Source organism: Acomys minous, assembly GCF_964271855.1.
Source record: "Acomys minous genome assembly, chromosome: 7".
NCBI classification, from domain to species: Eukaryota; Metazoa; Chordata; class Mammalia; order Rodentia; family Muridae; genus Acomys; species Acomys minous.
This window is the reverse complement of record NC_140488.1, coordinates 6,225,589-6,245,344: the sequence shown is the minus strand read 5'-3', so window position 1 is coordinate 6,245,344 and position 19,756 is coordinate 6,225,589. Positions and strand designations below refer to the sequence as shown.

The 19,756-nt window shown below is 45.3% G+C and overlaps 1 long non-coding RNA gene across 1 annotated transcript in view; it reads right to left on the bottom strand.

Moving 5' to 3' along the window:
• LOC311601334 overlaps positions 1-19,756 on the bottom strand; it is a 178,099-nt gene that overhangs the window by 106,219 nt on the left and 52,124 nt on the right. The gene's annotated exons all lie outside the window — the stretch shown is intronic.

Here is a 19,756-nt window from a genome sequence, read left to right as displayed (position 1 = left end):
TCACCTCAGCACATCAAGGGTTTTTTAAAGTTGGCCTAGATGCTGGTGGCTGGGGGCACAAAGGGTGGGGTGACTGGCAGCCTGGCAGCCTGGCAGCCTGGCCTTAGTCCCCAGACCCTCCTCCACCCCAAGCCTCTCAGGAGAGCCACTTGCTAGTGCAGGTGAGCCAAAGCCATGGCCTGGCATGTGGCACAGAGCAGGTAGGACAAATGTGCCTGAGAGGCCACAGGCAGGCGCTGACACTCACAGCTTCATAGTGACAATGCTAAAATATTTCTGACCTTCAATGCCTTTTTCTATCTTCTGTCCAGCTCTGATTAATTTCTGCACATCAGGTTTCACCAGCTCAAACTTCCAATTGGAAACACTCTCGTGGATGCAAGAAGGTCTAATGAGCTCCCATCAATCCAACCAGAGCACCTGCTGCTCTCAAAATGACCTGTGGCATTTAAGCCAAAAGGCTGACTCTAGAATGTGCGATTAGACCCTCCCATTTCAGGTTCATAGGTTTTTTTTCTTTCTCCTTATGTCCTTTAACCCCCTTTCCTGGGTCAGTCCGTCAGAATCGCCTTCTGGCTCTGTGACAGGGACAAGGAGAACAGAGCAGCCTAAGAGATAAATACAAAAAAACCAAGGCTAAAACTGAGCTGGTAACATGTCCTTGAAGAGAGTTACAATGTATCCTTCCTCTCTTCTCCACCCACCCTATCAACTACCTATGAGATCAGCTTCCTTGACCCAAAGAGATGTGTATGTTGTGACTTTGATGTTATGTTTAGTTTAATTTTGATACAGTTTTATACGATACATAAGAGTAACGTAGTACTTCCAAAAACTAACAGTTTACCACTGACAAATGTCAACAACAACAACAACAACAACAACAACAACAACAACAACAAAATACTTGAAGTTGCTGGGGGTAAAGAGCTGCTAAAGGGAGGTAGTCTCTGTTGTGTCTCAGTTCCCTAAAGAGTAGTTAGTTGTTCCAAGCAGGCCTTCTCAGGAAATTTTATATAAAGGTGGGAAGGGGCTTTCTCAATAGTACTATTCAATCTCATGGTTTTAATAAATAAAAATGTGATGCGGCTAACATAAAAATATTTTTATATATAAGGGTTTGTATATAAAGATTGAGATAGATATATATTTGAAAAGAAAACCCCAAGAGGCTTCCTCATAACTTATAAAATCCCAAGTAAGTTATTTAAAGTACACAGAGGATGCATAAGCTATAGAAGGCATATGAAGAATACAAATTAAAGGTAATATTATGCTGTTAAAGATTATAGATCCATGTTTAGCAATTAAAAACAGCCTGGATAGTATATCAAATAAAGGGTTTTAAAATATCTGACTCTCATTACATAATAACTGAAAGTATCAGACTGATGTAACTGATCTTCTGGCTGATTTTCATGTGCTGCCTTGCACTGCTTTCTTGAATGATTCTGGCATATCATCAACTATCCCTATTTGTTTGTCATTGGGTGGTCCCTATGTCCCTTGCCATTTAATGACCTACAAGGCTTATGGCTTTGGGGTCCATGGACCCCAAATCACCACTTCCTTCATCACTTGAATTTTCCAGTTTCTAACAACCCACAGGTTGCCCAAGCATATAGATAGTAACCTGGGATGAGCAAGGCTCAGGATCCAGGGCTCCTCAGGTCCTCATGGTTGAGGCATCCCTTCCTAGCAGCAGCAGCAGCTGGAGAAGGAGCCCACAGAATATTTTTGAGAAGGAATGCTGGAAGATCTTCTTTGCCAGCTCTGCTCTGGAGAAGACTGGAAAACCATGGTAACTTACAAAGCTTTTCTTTGTCTCCCATTTTTGTGAAGAGAACCTCTTCCTATCTACATACCCCATTAACAATGTGCTTCAAGCTCCTCATTCAGCAGACACTGTTGTTTACTAAAGGGTACAAGACTTTGACAATGCACTCCTGTTTCTCCCTTTAGATGTCTGAAGACAGGCAGTCAGGTAGGGAGAGGAGAAGCCAGTTTATGTCACGTATATGTGTTACCACCTTACACATGAGTCATTTCTCTCTACTGGGGTCCTGCCACAGCACAGCACACCTTTCGCCAGCCACTTCTGCCATTTTCTGCATCACAAAAAAAGACCAGTAGAATGTGGTGTGGTCAGTATAGTTGTATTTCAGATTGGCTAGCCTAATCCATTTTGTTTTAGATCTATGGCTACTTCAACTTCCAGAGGGACAAGCCAGAGCTCCTGCGGAATACTGTCAGGAGCAAAGCGACTGATGTGGCTGTGGTAAGTGATGGCACAATCTCCATTTAAAAGTGCGGGGCCACATCCAAAAATGGATGAGGCTTTTACCTACCAGATGTTCCTCTTGGTTGCATAAGGCCAAGAAAGATGGCATGAAGTCCCATCAGGGAGTTCCCAACACACAGAAACCTGCAGGCAGCCTTTCCCCAGGGCCTTCTAGTACACTGAAAAAGAGCATCATCCCTGTAAGTGCCCCTGACAACTGCCCACTTCAGGAGACAATGGCTTGAGCAGAGAGGGCACATCTGATCATGGGACAGTTTCTCCATTGGCTACTGGTAAGATGGAAGGGGCAGTGCCTGCAGCAGGTAGCTCCTCAGCACACCTCAGGTACATGATGTCTATGTACAACACTTGCCATTCCATCATGAACACTGACCTCTCAACCATCTCCCTAAGAGAGTCAGCTGAGGAGGAAGAGAAGGAGGAAGAGGAGGAAGGGGGAAGAGGAGCAAGGGGAGGAAGAGATGGATAAGGAGAAGAAATGTGCAGTTAACACAAGTATAATCTGCACACTGTTCAAAAACAAAACAAGATCATGAAATCCCGGTCACTATTTTTTGAAAATAGGCCATTTTCAGTTCTTACTACATGAAAACAAATCTTGTGCTAAATAAATATCTTAAAGTTGAGCCCAGATTCTGCTTGCTATTCTATCTAATCCTTGGGACTATCCCAGAGCCCAGGCTTCCACACCCTTTGGTCAGCTTTGTCCTTCCATGGACAGCACCAGCAGTTTTGTGCCCTCAGCAAACTGTGTGCAGAAGGCTATAGCTACTGACCTGGTGGTGTCTCCTCACTGCTCAGGTATCTGGAAGCACGAGATTCCATTCTCCTGGGTCCCTGCCCTCCGCAGATGTTGCCAGGAACTTTCTGAGCAGCAGCCAAGGGTCACAGGCAAGCTTCCCTTAGCCCTGTGTAAGCACACCTCAAACTACTGCCTGTGTGCTAAGAGATGGACACTACTGTATCCTGGCCTGGGAGATGCAGGTCTTTCCTCTCAGGAGCTCATGGTAGGAAATTGCCTGACACATGAGGAAGACAGACACTACCTCCTCTCTGGAAAACTCTGAGGTAGACTCCATGGATTGATATCCACCAGGAAGGACTAGAGAGAGGGGAAGGGGATCGTTCCCACAAGAAGACCCCCAGTATATGTTTATTCCAGTGTCTTCATCCATGGTTGGGGTGGGGGTGCTAGAGTTATTTTCTGTGTTCCCTGGAGATTGGAGCATGCCTCCCTGCTAAGGCCAGTCTGTAGGCCCTCCCCCACACTTCACAACATACATTCTGGTTGTTGGGAAAATAAGCACCATTTTGTGATGTTCCTGGAAGGGAGATGGGCTCCCCATGCTCACTGAGGGGAGGTGAGTACATTAGGAGAGGTGGTCCCCTATTGAGGAAGCTGATACCCCCGGTCAGCCAAGAACCAAGTGGGGCCCACAATGATAAACAGGAACCACATGACCAACCAGGCCCCATATGCTCCTTGACTAGGGCCTTTGCAAAGGCGCCACATTGAGGCATTCCCCCAAGGGAAAGAGGACTGCTTAAATGGCAGGATAAAACTAGGTCCCGAGAGGGGGCTGTGGAAGGTTGACTGTGCTTAGGGTGACCCCTGGAGTATAATTCAGTGGCTATGGTGTGTGCTGCTCCAGAGCGAGAGTTCTTGTGAGACCGAGCCCCTTCCCCTCCCTCTAGTTCTTCCTGGTAGAAATCAGCCCATTGGGTCTACTTCAGAGTTTTCTAGAGAGGATAGGTCATAAGAGTTTCTTGGTCAATATGCAAGTCCCAGCCTCAGAGCCCAAGTGCACAGGCCTAAAGGGTCAAGCAAGTGTGCATCTTGTTCTGGGTCCTAAAGCAAAGTTCACAGTAAGTGTGTTCATAAGCCCCCTCAAACCTCTGCATCCCCATCTACATCCATGGAGATATCTGGATACAGGACCTGGTGTCCAGAGCAATATTTCAATATGCCTAGAGAATTATCAACAGCATGTTTCAGAGTCCCAAGAGCCTAGGGTATCAGAGCCAATTTCTGACATGTCAGAAATGGTGAAGGGCACACTGTGGGTTTTGGATTCAGGGTTTAGAGGGAACGAGGCACAGTGAGTTGTGTGAGTATCCAGGAATGGGAAGTACCGTACTTCCCTTATATGGTTTAGAATCAGTTTCTTGGTTCAGGACATTATTTCAGGTTCTTGGACCTTTCCTTTTTTTTTTTTTTTTTTTTTTTTTTTTTGGAGACAGAGTTTCTCTGTGCAGCCTTGGCTGTCCTGGACTCACTTTATAGACCAGGCAGGCCTCGAACACACAGCAAGCCTCTGTCTCCTGAGTGCTGGGATTAAAGGTGTGTGACACCATGCCCTTCAGGTTCCTGGACCTTTAGGTAAGGGACACTACATCTGGGGACTGAGGGCCTCCAGGTCCCTAGGGCTCGAGGCTATTTTGTGAAGTGGCTGTACCTTTAGGCAAGGGACACTCTGTCTGGGGACAGAGCTTCTTTTGGTTCCCAGTGGTTGAAGCCATTTTGTCAGGTTTCTGGACTGGAGAGTGTAGATCAGGTGTTTCTGATTTCAGGCCTTTCAGGTGAAGTGTGTTGGTAAAGCTGGGTTTCAAGTATTCATGAACTGGGTGTAAAGGGCCACTCAGAGCCATTTTCTGAGGTGCCTTAAGAATTGTTGCCATACTATGCTGTTTGCATACACGGCCTTGTAGCTTTCAAAACAGTTGTTAAACCCCTGGAAGAGTGACAGATAGACATCGCATTCTAAATTCCTGCAATGGTTTTGGGGGTGAGCTCCTGGGAGTGGATAGTCTAGTCTTCAGAATCTGCAATAAAATGCAGGGGCCTGCAGTTTTGACTTTTTTATTTTCTCATTTTTCAAGACACAGTCTATCTGTATAGCCTTGGCTGTCCTTGACTCACTTTGTGGACCAGATTGACCTCGAACTCACAGCAATCCACCAGCCTTTTTCTTGTGAATGCTGGGTCTACATGCATGTGCCACCAAGGCAGTTACCCTTTGGATCTTGAGTCGCTCTTGCTAGGCATTTCGAGAGCTGATTCATCTTGATTTCTGTCTCCTCTCTGAGGAAGGTGAGCCTTTGGAGCATGGGGTACCACTTGAGGCAAGAGGGAGCCAGGCGTATTTGACAGAGGAGGTAGATATTGGCAACCAGGTAAGCTGTCATGGTCATTAATGAACATGTGAGAAGGCCCCGTCCCCCAGAGAGAGGACTGTGTAAAGCATGCATGGTTCTGTGCTGATGCCTAGGGAACCCTGAGTGGGAGCTGCTACTCCTTCCGTGGAAAACTGGGTTTCCAGGAAGGGAAGCTAAGATGCACTTCAGGTGGACTTTGGAAACTCATAAGAGAGCAGAGAGGAGGTCAGGACAGGTGGCCATCACTGAAGATTCCACCATAGGCAGTTCCCCAAGCTTCTGCGTCCCCATCTGCATGAGGGACCTTGGGGCTTGATATGTCTCAGAGGCATTTTGTGAGATTCCTAGAAGGAGAAAGTCTTGATGGACCTTTGAAGCATATGGGCCAGAGCTTAGGGTGGGCTGAAAGGGCCTCTCTCAGGATAGGTGGGCCACAAATAGTGCTGCTTCATGGCATGGTTAGCATGCCACCCAGGAGGGCTGTGCCCAGGGGCTCCTCCTTGGGGTTTAGCACAGGAGCCTGAGAGCAGACTGTGATGGCTCTGGTCCAGAAACAAGCACTTCAGATCATCTGGGTCACATGGTCTGGTTTCCCTGAAAGAGGATCCCATCATCCCCAGGGTGAGAGTCAGACTTGAGAGTGGATGGCAGAAGACACAGTGCAGAGAGAGGGCCCCACAGCTGTCCCCTTGTGGTGAGGGAGCACTGTGCCAAACAGGTTCCCAGTTGCTGGAGTCAGCCCTTTGCTCTGTAGGGCACTGTAGACAAGCACACAGGAGCTATTTTTAGAGTTCTAGTTATTCCTGACAGTGGCTTTGCATTCGGCATGTATGTAGGACCTGGGAGAGGACTGCAGAAGCCCCACCCCATTTAGAAGGCACCCAAATGGTATTTCCGCCAATGTATACTTGGAAGAGCAGGCCGATCCCACTCCCTCTTCAAACACTCAGTGCATGATGCCCTTTGGGGACTTCAGAAAGAGGAGGGGACCAAGTATCTGTCAGTCAAGTTGTGAGCTCTGAGTGCTTCCCTAAAAGTGTACCACAGACAGACAGGCAGACAGGGAGAAAGATTGGGATAATTAAGCTACAGAGTATATGTTTAACAGTGGTGAAGGAAACTAAGGCTGACTTGTATGAGTGATCCACTCACCAAGCTTCCTCATCTGCCTTTTGGGACTTCACGGTGAGGGCAAGCAGGGAGGGTTATAAGTGATGTTCTGTGGTTCTGAGTCCTTAGAAGATGCCTCAGTACTGACATACAGCAATGAGATCCTCGCCCACCCTTACGGGTTCACCGGGGCAGGGGTGGTGGAATGGCCAAGCTATCAGGGCCAACTGACAGCACAGGTTGGACCGGAGAATCACTTTCTAGATAGAGGCTCTAGATAGCCATAGTGCAGCCTGCCACTGAGCGGGGCCCATGTTCTTGGTCTACACAGCACAGGAGGGCTTCCACACTCCCTCAGTCCCGGGCGGTCCTTGGTGTTGTTACCTTGGGCATCTTTGCTTCTGCTTGCAGTACTTGAAGAGCCAGACTTGTCCCAGGGAGAAAGGCCTAAGATATGTAGAAGTAAGGGAGCAGGGCCAGAAGGAGGAGCAAGGAGACCTCTGAGTCAGCGCATAAATAAGCTCTCCCTACTGTCAGCTGGGCCTGGTGGTGGGGAAGACTGTGGACCAGAGATGCCACCTATGACTTCCTGCTTGGGGCACCGCTACAGGCGGGATCATCGCTGACCTTGACCTGAAGCATGGATGTCACTGATGGAGGTCAGCAGGGGACTTGTGAGGAGTCAATAGGACATCCTTCAGAATCCCCAAGACAAGAGTGGACCCCTGCTCCTCTAACCAGTCTTGAGAAACATGCTAGGGGTGTTCAGATGGGCTCTGTCTTCACTCCAGTCTCCTCCCCAGGAAGATGAACCTGCCTGGTGAGGGAAGGGTATATGTACCAAAGCAGTAGAGGGAGTCATGTGAGGTTAGCAGAGAAGGTGTCCATGATTGGCCATCCATCCAGGTGAGCAAGCACAGTAAGACTCTGGTGCCCCATATTTGAGCACCTCCCCTTGGTGGGGTGGCCTGATGGCACTCAAAGAAAGAATAAGCAGGTTACCAAGATGAGACTTGATAGCCTATGTCCAGCTTAGTCTCAGACCTAGGGGAGGTGAATAGAGTGAAAGCAGGAGGGTGGAATGGGAGGATACCAGTGACAGGATGGCAATTGCGTTGTAATCTGAATAAAATAATAAAATTAAAATTAAAAAAAGGAAATTCACCTTTGATGGGACTTAACCATCTCCACAAGTCAGGGACCACATAGAGCCTGTTATGTTGGGGGATGGTCTGAAGTATTTTCATGCTAATTATTGCTTGCTGTCTCTGTGACCCACCTTTTCTTTAATAAAAAGCCATCCCACCTGGGCAGGGCAGAGGAGATAGGTGGGGCTAGGAGAGAGAGGAATCCTGGGAAGTAAAAGGCAGGACTGCCAAGAGGAGGAAGGAAAGAGACCTGAGGAGAAGAGAGGAAGTCAGCCATGGGTTAGATGGAGGAGAAGCACAAGGCCTGAGTGGATGGAGAATTCAGCCCAGATGAAGAACATTAGCAAGAATATGGCATTATGGGTGCGAGGTAGCTTGATAGCAGTTATCTCAAGCAGATGGCATGGGATTGACGCAGGGATCCCATGCCTGCCCCACCATGGGAGGTAGTTTAGAGGATTGATATCTGCCCTGCTCCAGGTTAACTAAGGTGATTTTAAAATATAACACTTGTCTGTGTCTTGTTTGTTTTCTAGCAAGGAATATAGGCAAGACAGATAAGTTAAAAAACAATACTGTTATACCCATATACTATTTCCTGTGGAGCTCTAAGGGGAAGCTGCTGTGGATGGCTTCTCTTAGGCGTCTTGAGTTAGGGTGAGTGAGGTATCTCTGGGTGGTGATGACTAGTACCTAGGATTTGAATCATATCAGCAGTTGGGGCCATCTTTGTAGGGTTAAAGGGATTCAAAGTTTGGACCTTCCCCCAAGGACTGTGGCTATCTGAAGCTAAGAAAAATGAGGTAGCACAGTTCACCTATGTCCCTGTGTCCACCTTGCAAGGCAGGAAGTGTCTTTTTTACTTAAAGTACCTGAGGATGAAAGTTGGGGCAGGGGAGTCTTTGGCCAGATTCATTCTGGTGGAAAGGGAAGATGTCAAGAGGAACAGGTAAGATGAATACACTTCAGGAAACCCTATTTTAGATAGGCATAGCTGGGTCATGTGGACACCACGCAAGATCGGTCCCACACAGTGGTCGAGGAGTTACAGCCCCAGCTCCCTTCTCCTGAGAGGGTTAAGGATCTCATGGAGGGGAGGAACTTGACCTGAGAAGAACACATCTGTGAGGCTTGTGAGTTCCCAGGCTGGACCCAGGTGAGAAGTTCAGGGACTATTTAAGCAAACTGCAGGCCAGCACACAGGCAGGGACTCACAAAGCCTTCCCAGGACTGCTATTACACAAACAGCCTTGGGCAGGGCTCTCAGTATGAGCCCCAGGCCCTCTTTCCTGGATGAAGTTGAGCAACTTGACCCAGCTCATCTGAGGAAAGGTCAGGTGTGTCAAGATTCAAACTGAGAACTGACAGTTTCACCTTCCAAACACAGGATTCCAGGGCCCTCCCTGCCCTCCTGCAGCCAGACTGGTTCTTTCTACCTCAGCTGGTCAGATATGCCTTATCATGCCTGGTCTCCCCTTTAGGCCTATTTCTTAACCTTTGTCCTGGTGACCCTGAAATCCAATTTTAGTTCTTCTGGTCTCTCATTCACCCCCTCTGACAGGTCCCCTTAAGGCCCAATCACACGTCCTCCTGAAACTTATTCGCTGAGTTGGCCTGCTGTAGGGACAGGTATTCCTCTGACTTGGCCTGTTGTAGGGCCAGGTACTGTGCTCTCATGACAATTATCTGGATGGCACCCTCCTTTTGCTTTATATGAGGTGGGCACAAAGCACGACTGCTTTAAACAGAACTAAGAGCTTTTTTCCTTGTGGCCATTTGTATCTCCTGCCAGAGAGTTGCCTGTGACTTAGCATTTCAGCCTACAAAGTGGGAAAATGGGCAAAGTCATTCTCTCCTGTCACTTTTTTTCCTGGTGACATTAGGGGTGCTGTTATTGGGGCCTAGAAAGGCTGAAAAGCTAGTCAAAGGCTAGGTAATGGGGCACTTACCAAAAGCATCTGTTTAGCTGATCCAGCTGGAGAGACAGGGAGTAGTCACATCAAGGAGACTGGTTTACATCAACTTCCAGCAGGTCCAGCTCTCAGCAGCTCTGGATCGAGTCTGTTAGCCAGGTAAAAACCTGCTGAGACACATACAGACTAGGGACAAAAGTTAAAGTTGTGTTTATAAGACAGCTGGGGCAGGCTCATGCCTTTGAGACCCAGTAAAAGCGTGGACATTCTTTTCTCAGTCCAGAAAAATTGGTATACAGATTGGACAGACTTGTTTTTAGCATGATGAGAGGCACCCTCAAGTCTATATTCAGAATACCACCCAAGGGAAATTAAAATCTTGGGCTTGGGACTGATTAGTAAGTAGTCAGTGCTCCAGCTTATCAGAACTGTCATCCCTGATCTCTCCAAGGCCTTTATCATGAAGTGGTGTTGGATTTTGTCACATGGTTTTTAGCATCAAATGAGATGGCCATGTTTTGTTTTTCTTTCTGTTTGTTTATATGATGGATTACATTGATGGATTTTTATATGTTGAGCCACGTCTACATTCCTGGGATGGAGCTCACTTGGTCATGGCAAATGATATCTTTGTTGTGTTCTTGGATTCGTTTTGTGAGTATATTTTTCATCAATGTTCATGTGGGAAATTGGCCTGAAATTGTTTTTCTTTGATGAGTCTTTGTGTGTTTTAGGTAACAGAATGACTGTGGCCCCATAGAATGAGTTTGGCAATGTTCCTTCTGTTTCTATTTTGTGCAATAGTTTGAAGAGTATTGGTATTAGCTCTTCTTTGAAAGTCTGGTAGAATTCTGAGCTAAAATCATCTGGCCCTGAGGCTTTCCAGTCCTCTCCCCCTGGTTGGGAGACATTCAGTGACTGCTTCTTTTCCTTAGGGGTTATGGAGATGTTTAACTTGTTTTCCTCATCTTGATTTAGACTTCATAAATGGAATCTACCAAGTTAATTGTCCATTTCATTTATATTTTCCAATTTTGTAGACTATGGTTTTTTGAAGTAAGACCTAATGTTTCTTTGGTTCCCCGACCCCCAGTGTCTGTTGTTATGTCCTGTTTTTCCTTTCTGATTTTGTTGATTTGGATATTTTCTCTCTGCCTTTTAGTTAGTTTGGCTAAGTGTGTGTCTTTTGTCTATCTTCTTGACTTTCTTAAACAACCACCCCTTGATTCCGTTCATTCTTCCTCTTGTCCTCTGTTTCTAGTTTGTTGACTTCAGCTTGAGGTTGATTATTTGCAGCCATGTGCTCCTCTTGGGTGTGTCAGCCTCTTTTGTTGTGGAAGCTTCCAGAGGAGCTGTTAAGTGGCTAGTATGGAATCTCCCCAATTTCTGTATGAAGGCACTTAGTGCTCCGAACTTTCTTCTTAGTAGTGCTTTCATGTATCCTATAAACTTGGGTATGTTGTGCCTTTATTTTCATTGAATTTTAGACAGTCTTTAATTTCTTTTTCCCTTCCTGGGCCCAGTAGGGAGTTGCTCATTTTTCATGATTGTGTAGGGTTTTTGTTATTTCTGTTGTTGAGATCCATCTTAATCCATGGTGATCTGAGAAAGTACAATGGGTAATTTCAATTTTTTGTATAAGTTACCATTTGATTTGTGACCGAGTATATACTGGCAATTTTCAAGAAGGTTCCCTATGGCACAAAGAAGAGAGAATATTCTTTTGTGCTTGGGTGAAAAGTTCTGTAGATAACCATTGTTTCCATTGGATTCATTCCATCTGTTGGTTTCATTATTTCTCTATTTTGTTTCTGCCTCAGTGATCTGTCCATTGGTTAGAGTGGGGCACTGAATTCTCCCCCAAGTGAGGGGTCTGCACCATTCAATGCTTTTAGCTTTAGTAGCAACTTTGTTCTGGTTTGGTTTTCATTTTTTTAAAAAATAAATCTGGGTACTCTTGTATATTGTTCAAAGATGTTCTGAATTAGATTGCCCTCTTGCTAGGCTTTTCCTTTGGTGAGAATGGCGTATTCTTCCCCATCTTGTTGCACTAATATTAGTTGAAATTCTATTGCCTCATGCTGTACTACTCTATTAAAGAGCTGCCTCTGGAGTAGGATTAGACACCCCGTCTCCCAACCCAAGCATGTTTGTTTTAAAATTTCCTCCATCATACCTGTCCTGGTTCAGGAGACCATCTGAAACTAGGACAAAGATAGAAAACAAAGCTAAACAGCCCAAGAAAAGACACTATGTGACTTCAAAGGGCTAAAACATAAGCTGTACCTTAGGTTCTTAAAGAAAAAAAAATTCCTTTAAAATTCTATTTCTTATTTAGACAGCATGTGTGCCTACATGCCAGAAGAGGGCAGCAAATCTCACTACAGATGGTTGTGAACCACATGGTTAGTTGCTGGAATTTGAACTCAGGGTCTCTGAGCCAGGACTTGTAGTCTTATTGAATATCATTAAAAATCTATAAAGAAAACTGAAACAATCTGATGTTAGCTTTCTCTGAGTTCCTGTAGATGTTGGGTTTTTATAGTTTCCTGTTTAATGCCATCTAGGATACGGATAACTATATTATTCTACAACTGAGTGGCTTACCTGACAAATACTGAATGAGCTTTTCAGGGTATCTGCCTGCATCTGCAGACACACACAAACGGGTTAAAATATAAAATGAAGCCCTCAGTATAAACTATCTTGTTTGTAAGGACGAAACAAACTCCCTTTTGAAAAAGAAATTCCATTTTGCAAGAGAAACTCCATTTTGTGTTAAACCTACACAAAGGCTGAACCCAGATTCCAGACTAAGCACAAACTAGCCTAAACAGAAAAAATATTCCCTGGCAAATATACTTTCTGCTGGTCAAGCTGAGCAGCAGGTGGTCTGGCACATAGCAACAACCAATTAGGAGAGGCCAGACCAAAGTTCCTAATGCCCCCATGACTGCTTCAGCCAATCTTTTCTATAGGCCACCTTGCCCCTACACCTAATACCCAACCATGAAACTCTAAGTCTTGTAACTCTCTGCTTGCAGCTTTTCTGCCGAGATGTCACCCAATCATATACTGTAGAACCCATTTCTTTGTCTGATATTGATTTATTAAAAAAAAAAAACCCTCTCAACTGAGACTCCAGGCCACCTCCCTGCACCTGCTGTGTCAGCGCATTGGAGGTGTGTCCTGGGTTTGACCCTGCAATATAAAGAGATCCTTGCCACTGCATTCGGATTCAGCTCTTTGGTGGTCTATTCAGAGAGTCTCTCAAAATTTGGGCATAGCATTCATTGTTAATAACTCCAAATATGCCTACTTAAGAAAACCAGAGCTGAACACTTAAAATTCCTTCCAAAAAGGAGATAGGTAAGAGGATTGGCCCTTCCTGGGAATATCCAGTCCAAATCCAGCCCACCTAGGAAAGCACTCACTGCCCCACCCACAAGAGTTGCTGCAGCCCACACAAACAGGTTCCCTCTTCTCCACTGCATTCAGTAGTTTTGCCAACACTTTACACTTCACCCAGCCCTTAACGTGTCCATCAACTGGCAGGACAGGAGGCAGACCTGTCACCGCTCAAGGCTCCTACCTTGGCTTGTAAGCTCTGCCCACTATGACTACACCATCAGCCTCAGCTGTACCTAAGCACCAAGCCCCGCCTTCCACTACTACCTAAGTCATCACAGTCCCACTCACAACACCTCCAGCACAAGCGAACCCAGCAGAGACAGCTTCTGTTCTCCCACCCGCACCTACAGCTCTTTAACTCAGCACTCAGAGCTTCTCCATGAGAATGAACAATGCTCCTCAACGCTTGGGTCGCGACCCCCACACCAGCTATGTATGTAGTAGTTCAGTTTGATTCATAACCGTGGCAAGATTCCAGTTGTGAAATAGCAATGAAACACATGAGGGACTGTGTTGAAGAGTCACAACATTAGCAAGGTTGAAACCCACTGCCCTTCCCTGACCTTTGCAACCACAGCCCCCACCCACTACTCTATCTCAGCAGGTCACAGTGCCCCACTGCTACAGGTGTTCTCTGCCAAATGAAGGTCAAATGAGGATTCAGCCTTCTGCCCCCTCCTCAGAAAGTGACCACTCACATCATAGCCTTGGCCTGGTGCTCTGCATTCCCTGTTCACTTATCTCACCACTCACACAGCCCAGCCCACAACAACTGCCACAGCAGAAACAGCCCTGGACCCCCTTCTCCTTCAGCGGTTCTGGGCAACATTAAGTAGGCACCAAAAAATAGATTGAGACAATCCAGCACTCAGTGAAAGGCCAGACCTCAATCAAGCCCTGTATTAGCAAGAGAGCTCAGCCCACCACTCTTCAGTCAGCTCTCACAACTCCACATTAGTATACACCTACACAGCCCCATCCTGCTCTTAGGGTGACCCTGTGTCCTCTCAGTTCAACACCAAGAGCCCAGCCCAATTTTGGAAGTGTTCACATAGCCTCCCAGCCTGGCAGCTCCTTAACTCCACACTGCAGGATCCATAGCAACACCCCCAACACCTCACCACTTCCTGCTTCTCTAGTAATCAGGGGGCCCTGCACACCCAGGTCTGCCCTCACACCCCTGCCTGAGTCTGTCTACCTCCCTGCCTCAGCTCTAAGCACTCCTGAACAACGCCCCTCCCCCATCTTGGCCTGCATCTGTTCCCAAGGGATTCCACAGTGCACAAAGTTTCCTGCTCTAACTCTTAGTAGGTCCAGATCCACCCAGCCTTCCACCCTAGCATACAAGCCCCGCCCACCACAATTGACCTCAGCAGTCACAGTCCCACCCACAAGACCATCACCAGTCTTCCTGCTGCAGGGCACACTATCCTTACTTCCAAGTTTTCTCAAAGACTCATTCTCCATTCAGCCCTGGCCCATCTCCTGACACTCCTTTTTGACTTCTTTCTAGGCCAGCTGTTATGGACACATGCCCCTGCCCTCTTTAGAGGTCCTCAGGATGAGCCTAATCCAATGTTGTCCCTAATGGTTAGAGCACCCTGTTGCAGTGACCTCACAGACTGAATGTCTGCAGAAGACCAAGCCTTTAATCCCAGCACTCAGGAGGCAGCAGCAGGATGACAACTGTGAGTTCAAATCCAGCCAGGTCTACAAAGTGAGTCCAGGATAGCCAAGGCTATAGAGAGAGACCCTGTCTTGGGAACAAAAAAAGAAAAACAAAAGAAAAGAAAAAAGAGAAAAAGAAAAAGAAAAGATGTGTCAGGGGCTGGGCAAAGGCACCTGAGTGGATGATTGTAAACTTCCCTCAACAGTTTTACAGGAGCAGCTGGGGCAGGCCTGACCAATGGTACTCTGTGGTGCTGAGCATCCCCTCACCTGGGGTGGGGTCTTTGGGCATGAACCTGGATGCATGGCCAGTACACTGTGAGCTGGAGGCTGTGCTGCCAGGTGACCACAAGGCTGAGCCCACCCAGGGACCCTAAGAGCCAGGCCTGCTCTATTGAGGCTCTGGTCTTTTTATCCCCTCTCTAGAGTCCCCAGAATTAAACTATCTTCATCTGGCAGAACTGCAGCCCTGCAAGCACACAGGAGGCAAATAGTCTTCTTCTGTGGACAGTATGAAGCAGCTGCATCCCAAGCCTGGGATTAACACCAAAAGATGTTCACATACCATAACTGGGTTTTTTAAGACACCAAAAATCTTGCTACATCTTTGTCTTAGGCCAAGCAGGTTTATAAGAAGTACTACATCTTATACACCAATTCCAGTGGAGAGATGGGACAAAATCAGCAGATGTTATCATACAGTGGGACACAGTCAGCAGGAAACTGGTCAAAGTTACACAAGGGAATCACAGGGGAAACACAGGGAACTTCCAGAGCATTATAGACTGAGCACCTAGTGGCCTTGGTTCTGGTAATCACAGCTCCATGTGATTGGAAGAGTTCAGATCACAGGATGTGAAGCAATAGCTCCCCCAAGGCCCTGACCCCAAGCCATTACCAGCTCTACTATGCATAATTCTGGTTTTAGAGACTGAGCTACATTCCTTCCTTCCCCATACTTCAGTGCTTGTGGGTGGAAAGCTCCCAAGGCCTGGCCCCAGGCTATTACTGGCTCTGCCAAACACAATGCTAATTTTGAGAAGGAAGTAGTTCCTTGTCCATAGGTCAGGGCCTCAGGGAAAGCCTTGGTTGATCAGGCCAGGCCGCAGACGTTCTCTCCTTTTTAATTATTATTTATTTTTAAAGTCCAGAAGAGTTTACCGGTGTCTGAATATCCAAGAGACTCATATGTCCTCCAACCAACAAATACCTTCTAGCATTGTGAAAAGAATTATCAGTACACACACTGTAATCATAATATTGAATGGAGGTGGAGGGTTGTAAAGCAGATTAAATGCTGTAACTTGTACAATGCGTCTTTGGCTGGTTTGGATGGGAAATCTGTAAAATAAGAGAGAAACAGGTGATACAAATAATCTGGAAACATTCCCTATTTTTTGGAGCAGAGGGACTTTCCAAGTAAATAATATATGTGGAGGGCTAACATAAGCACTGATTCCAAAGATGTTACAGTTGTTTTTCCTCTCTAAAAGTCCCATAGATGATCACGAGGTCCAGAGCTGTGGCTAACAGCCAAAGGTCTAGTTGAGTCTTTTTTTTCTTTTTTGTAGACATTATAACAGGATGGGGTTCAATGAGGGGATCTCAGGATATCAACCCTGACCAGGTGGGCTCGCCCAGGACAATTGAACCGGCGCCTCAGGTTGTCCATCCAGAGGCACAGTGCCCTTTAGAACCACGGACCATGTTAGAGACATGGAACATAGCATCCAAAGGGGGATTGTGCTTTTAAAGCAGAGTATTGGCTCTTTATTGCAACCTGGGGATAATCTATCTGCTTCGGCAACGTGTGGGTTGTTAGAAACGGGAAAATTCAAGTGATGAATGAAGTGGTATTTTAAACACTGTATATCAGTCTCCATGGACACCACAAACAGCCTATAAGGTGGGACAATGGGCAAAGTCATTCTCTCCTGTCACTTTTTTCCTGGTAACATTAGGGGCACTGTTATTGGGGCCTAGAAAGGCTGAAAAGCTAGTCAAAGGCTAGGTAATGGGGCACTTACCAAAAGCATCTGTTTAGCTGATCCAGCTGGAGAGACAGGGAGTAGTCACATCAAGGAGACTGGTTTACATCAACTTCCAGCAGGTCCAGCTCTCAGCAGCTCTGGATCGAGTCTGTTAGCCAGGTAAAAACCTGCTGAGACAAATACAGACTAGGGACAAAAGATAAAGTTGTGTCTATAAGACATCTGGGGTAGGCTTATGTCTTTGAGACCCAGTAAAAGCATGGATATTCTTTTCTCAGTACAGAAGACTTGGCATACAGATTGGACAGACTTGTTTTTAGCATGATGAGAAGCACCCTCAAGTCTATATTCAGAATCCCACCCAAGGGAAATTAAAATCTTGGGCTTGGGACTGATCAGTAAGCAGTCAATGCTCTAGCTTATCAGAACTTTTATCCCTGATCTCTCCAAGGCCTTTATCATGAAGTGGTGTTGCATTTTGTCACATGATTTTTAGCATCTAATGAGATGATCATGTTTTGTTTTTCCTTCCATTTTTTATATGACAGATTACATTGATGGATTTTTATATGTTGAACCACCTGTGCATTCCGGGGATGGAGCCTACTCGGTCATGGCAAATGATATCTTTGATGTGTTCTTGGATTCTGTTTGTGAGTATATTTTTCATCAGCATTCATAAGGAAAATTGCCCTGAAATTCTTTTTCCTTGATGGGTCTTTGTGTATTCTAGGTACCAGAATGACTGTGGCCCCATAGAGTGATTTTGGCAATGTTCCTTCTGTTTCTATTTTGTGCAATAGTTTGAAGAGTATTGGTATTAGCTCTTCTTTGAAAGTCTGGTAGAATTCTGAGCTAAAATCATCTGGCCCTGTGGCTTTTATTCCCCCCTGGTTGGGAGATATTCAGTGACTGCTTCTTTTCCTTAGGGGTTATAGAAGTATTTAACTTTTTTCCTCATCTTGATTTAGATTTCTTAAATGGAACCTACCAAGAAAATTGTCCATTTCAGTTAGATTTTCCAATTTTGTTGATTATGGTTTATTGAAGTAAGACCTAATGTTTCTTTTGTTTTTTTATCTCCAGTGTGTGTTGTTATGTTCTATTTTTCCTTCCTGATTTTGTTGATTGGGATATTTTCTCTCTGCCTTTTAGTTAGTTTGGCTAAGTGTGTGTCTTTTGTCTATCTTCTTGACTTTCTTAACAAACGGCCCCTTGCTTCCGTTCACTCTTAGTAATGTCCTCTGTTTCTAGTTTGTGGACTTCAGCTTCAGTTGGATTATTTGCAGCCATCAACTCCTCTCGGGTGTGTCAGCCTCTTTTGTTGTGGAAGCTTCCAGAGGAGCTGTTAAGTGGCTAGTATGGAATCTCCCCAATTTCTGTATGAAGGCACTTAGTGCTCCGAAATTTCCTCTTAGTCCTGCTTTCATTGTGTCCCATAAGCTTGGGTATGTTGTGCCTTCATTTTCATTGAATTTTAGACAGTCTTTAATTTCTTTTTCATTTCTTCCCTGGCCCAGTTGTCACTGAGTAGGGAGTTGCTCATTTTCCATGACTGTGTAGGGTTTTTGTTATTTCTGTTGTTGAGATCCATCTTAATCCATGGTGATCTGAGAAAGCACAATGGGTAAATTCAATTTTTTGTATAAGTTACGGTTTGCTTTGTGACCGATTACATACTGCCAATTTTCAATAAGGTTCCATGTGGCCCAAAGAAGAGAGAATATTCCTTTGTGCTTGGGTAAAAAGTTCTGTAGATAAACATGGGTCCTTTGGATTCATTCCATCTGTTGGTTTCATTTTTTCTCTATTTTGTTTCTGCCTTAGTGATCTGTCCATTGGTTAGATTGGGGCACGGAATTCTCCCACAATTGAGGTGTCTGCACTATTCAATGCTTTTAGCTTTAGTAGCAACTTTGTTCTGGTTTGGTTTTCATTTTTTTAAAAAATAAATCTGGGTGCTCTTGTATATTGTTCAAAGGTGTTCGGAATTGGGATGACCTCTTGGTAGGCTTTTCCTTTGGTGAGAATGGCATATTCTTCCCCACCTCTTTTCACTAATATAGGTTGAAATTCTATTGCTTCATGCTGTACTAGTCTATTAAAGAGCTGCCTCTGGAGTTGGATTAGACACCCCATCTCCCAACCCAAGCATGCTTGTTTTAAAATTTCCCCCAACATACCTGACCTGGGCCAGGAGATCATCTGACACTAGGACAAAGATAGAAAGCAAAGCTAAACAGCCCAAGAAAAGACACTACGTGACTTCAAAGGGCTAAAACATAAGCTGTACCTTAGGATCTTAAAGAAAAAAAATTTTTTAAAGATGTCTTTATTATTTAGACCGCATGTGTGCCTACAAGCCAGAAGAGGTCACCAGATCTCACTATAGATGGTTGTGAACCACATGGTTAGTTGCTGGAAATTGAACTCAGGGTCTCTGAGCCAGGACTTGTAGTCTTATTGAATATCGTTAAAAATCCATAAAGGAAACTGAAACAACCTGATGTTAGCATTTTCTGAGTTCCTGTTGATGTTGGGTTTTTATGTTTAATGCTGTCTAGTATACGGATAATTATATTATTCTACCATTGAATGGCTTATATGACAAATACTGAATACACTTTTCAGGGTATCTGCCTGCATCTGCAGTCACACACAAATGGGTTAATATATAAAATAAAACCCTCAGTGTAAACTATCTTGTTTGTAAGGACCAAACAAACTGCCTTTGGTAAAAGAAACTCCATTTTGTGTTAATCCTAGCCTAGGGCTGAACCCAGATTCAAGATCAAGCACAAACTATCCTAAACACAAAAAATATCCCATGGCAGCACAATCAGCTCACCTTGGGAAACTCCAAATATACTTTCTGCTGGTCTGCAGGGAGTCTGGAGCATAGCAACAACCAATTAGGAGAGGCCAGGCCAAAGTTCCTAATGCCCCCATGACTGCTTCAGCCAATCTTTTCTATAGGCCAACTGGCCCCTACATCTATTACCCAACCATGAAACTCTAAGTCTTGTAACTCTCTGCTTGCAGCTTTTCTGCCCAGAT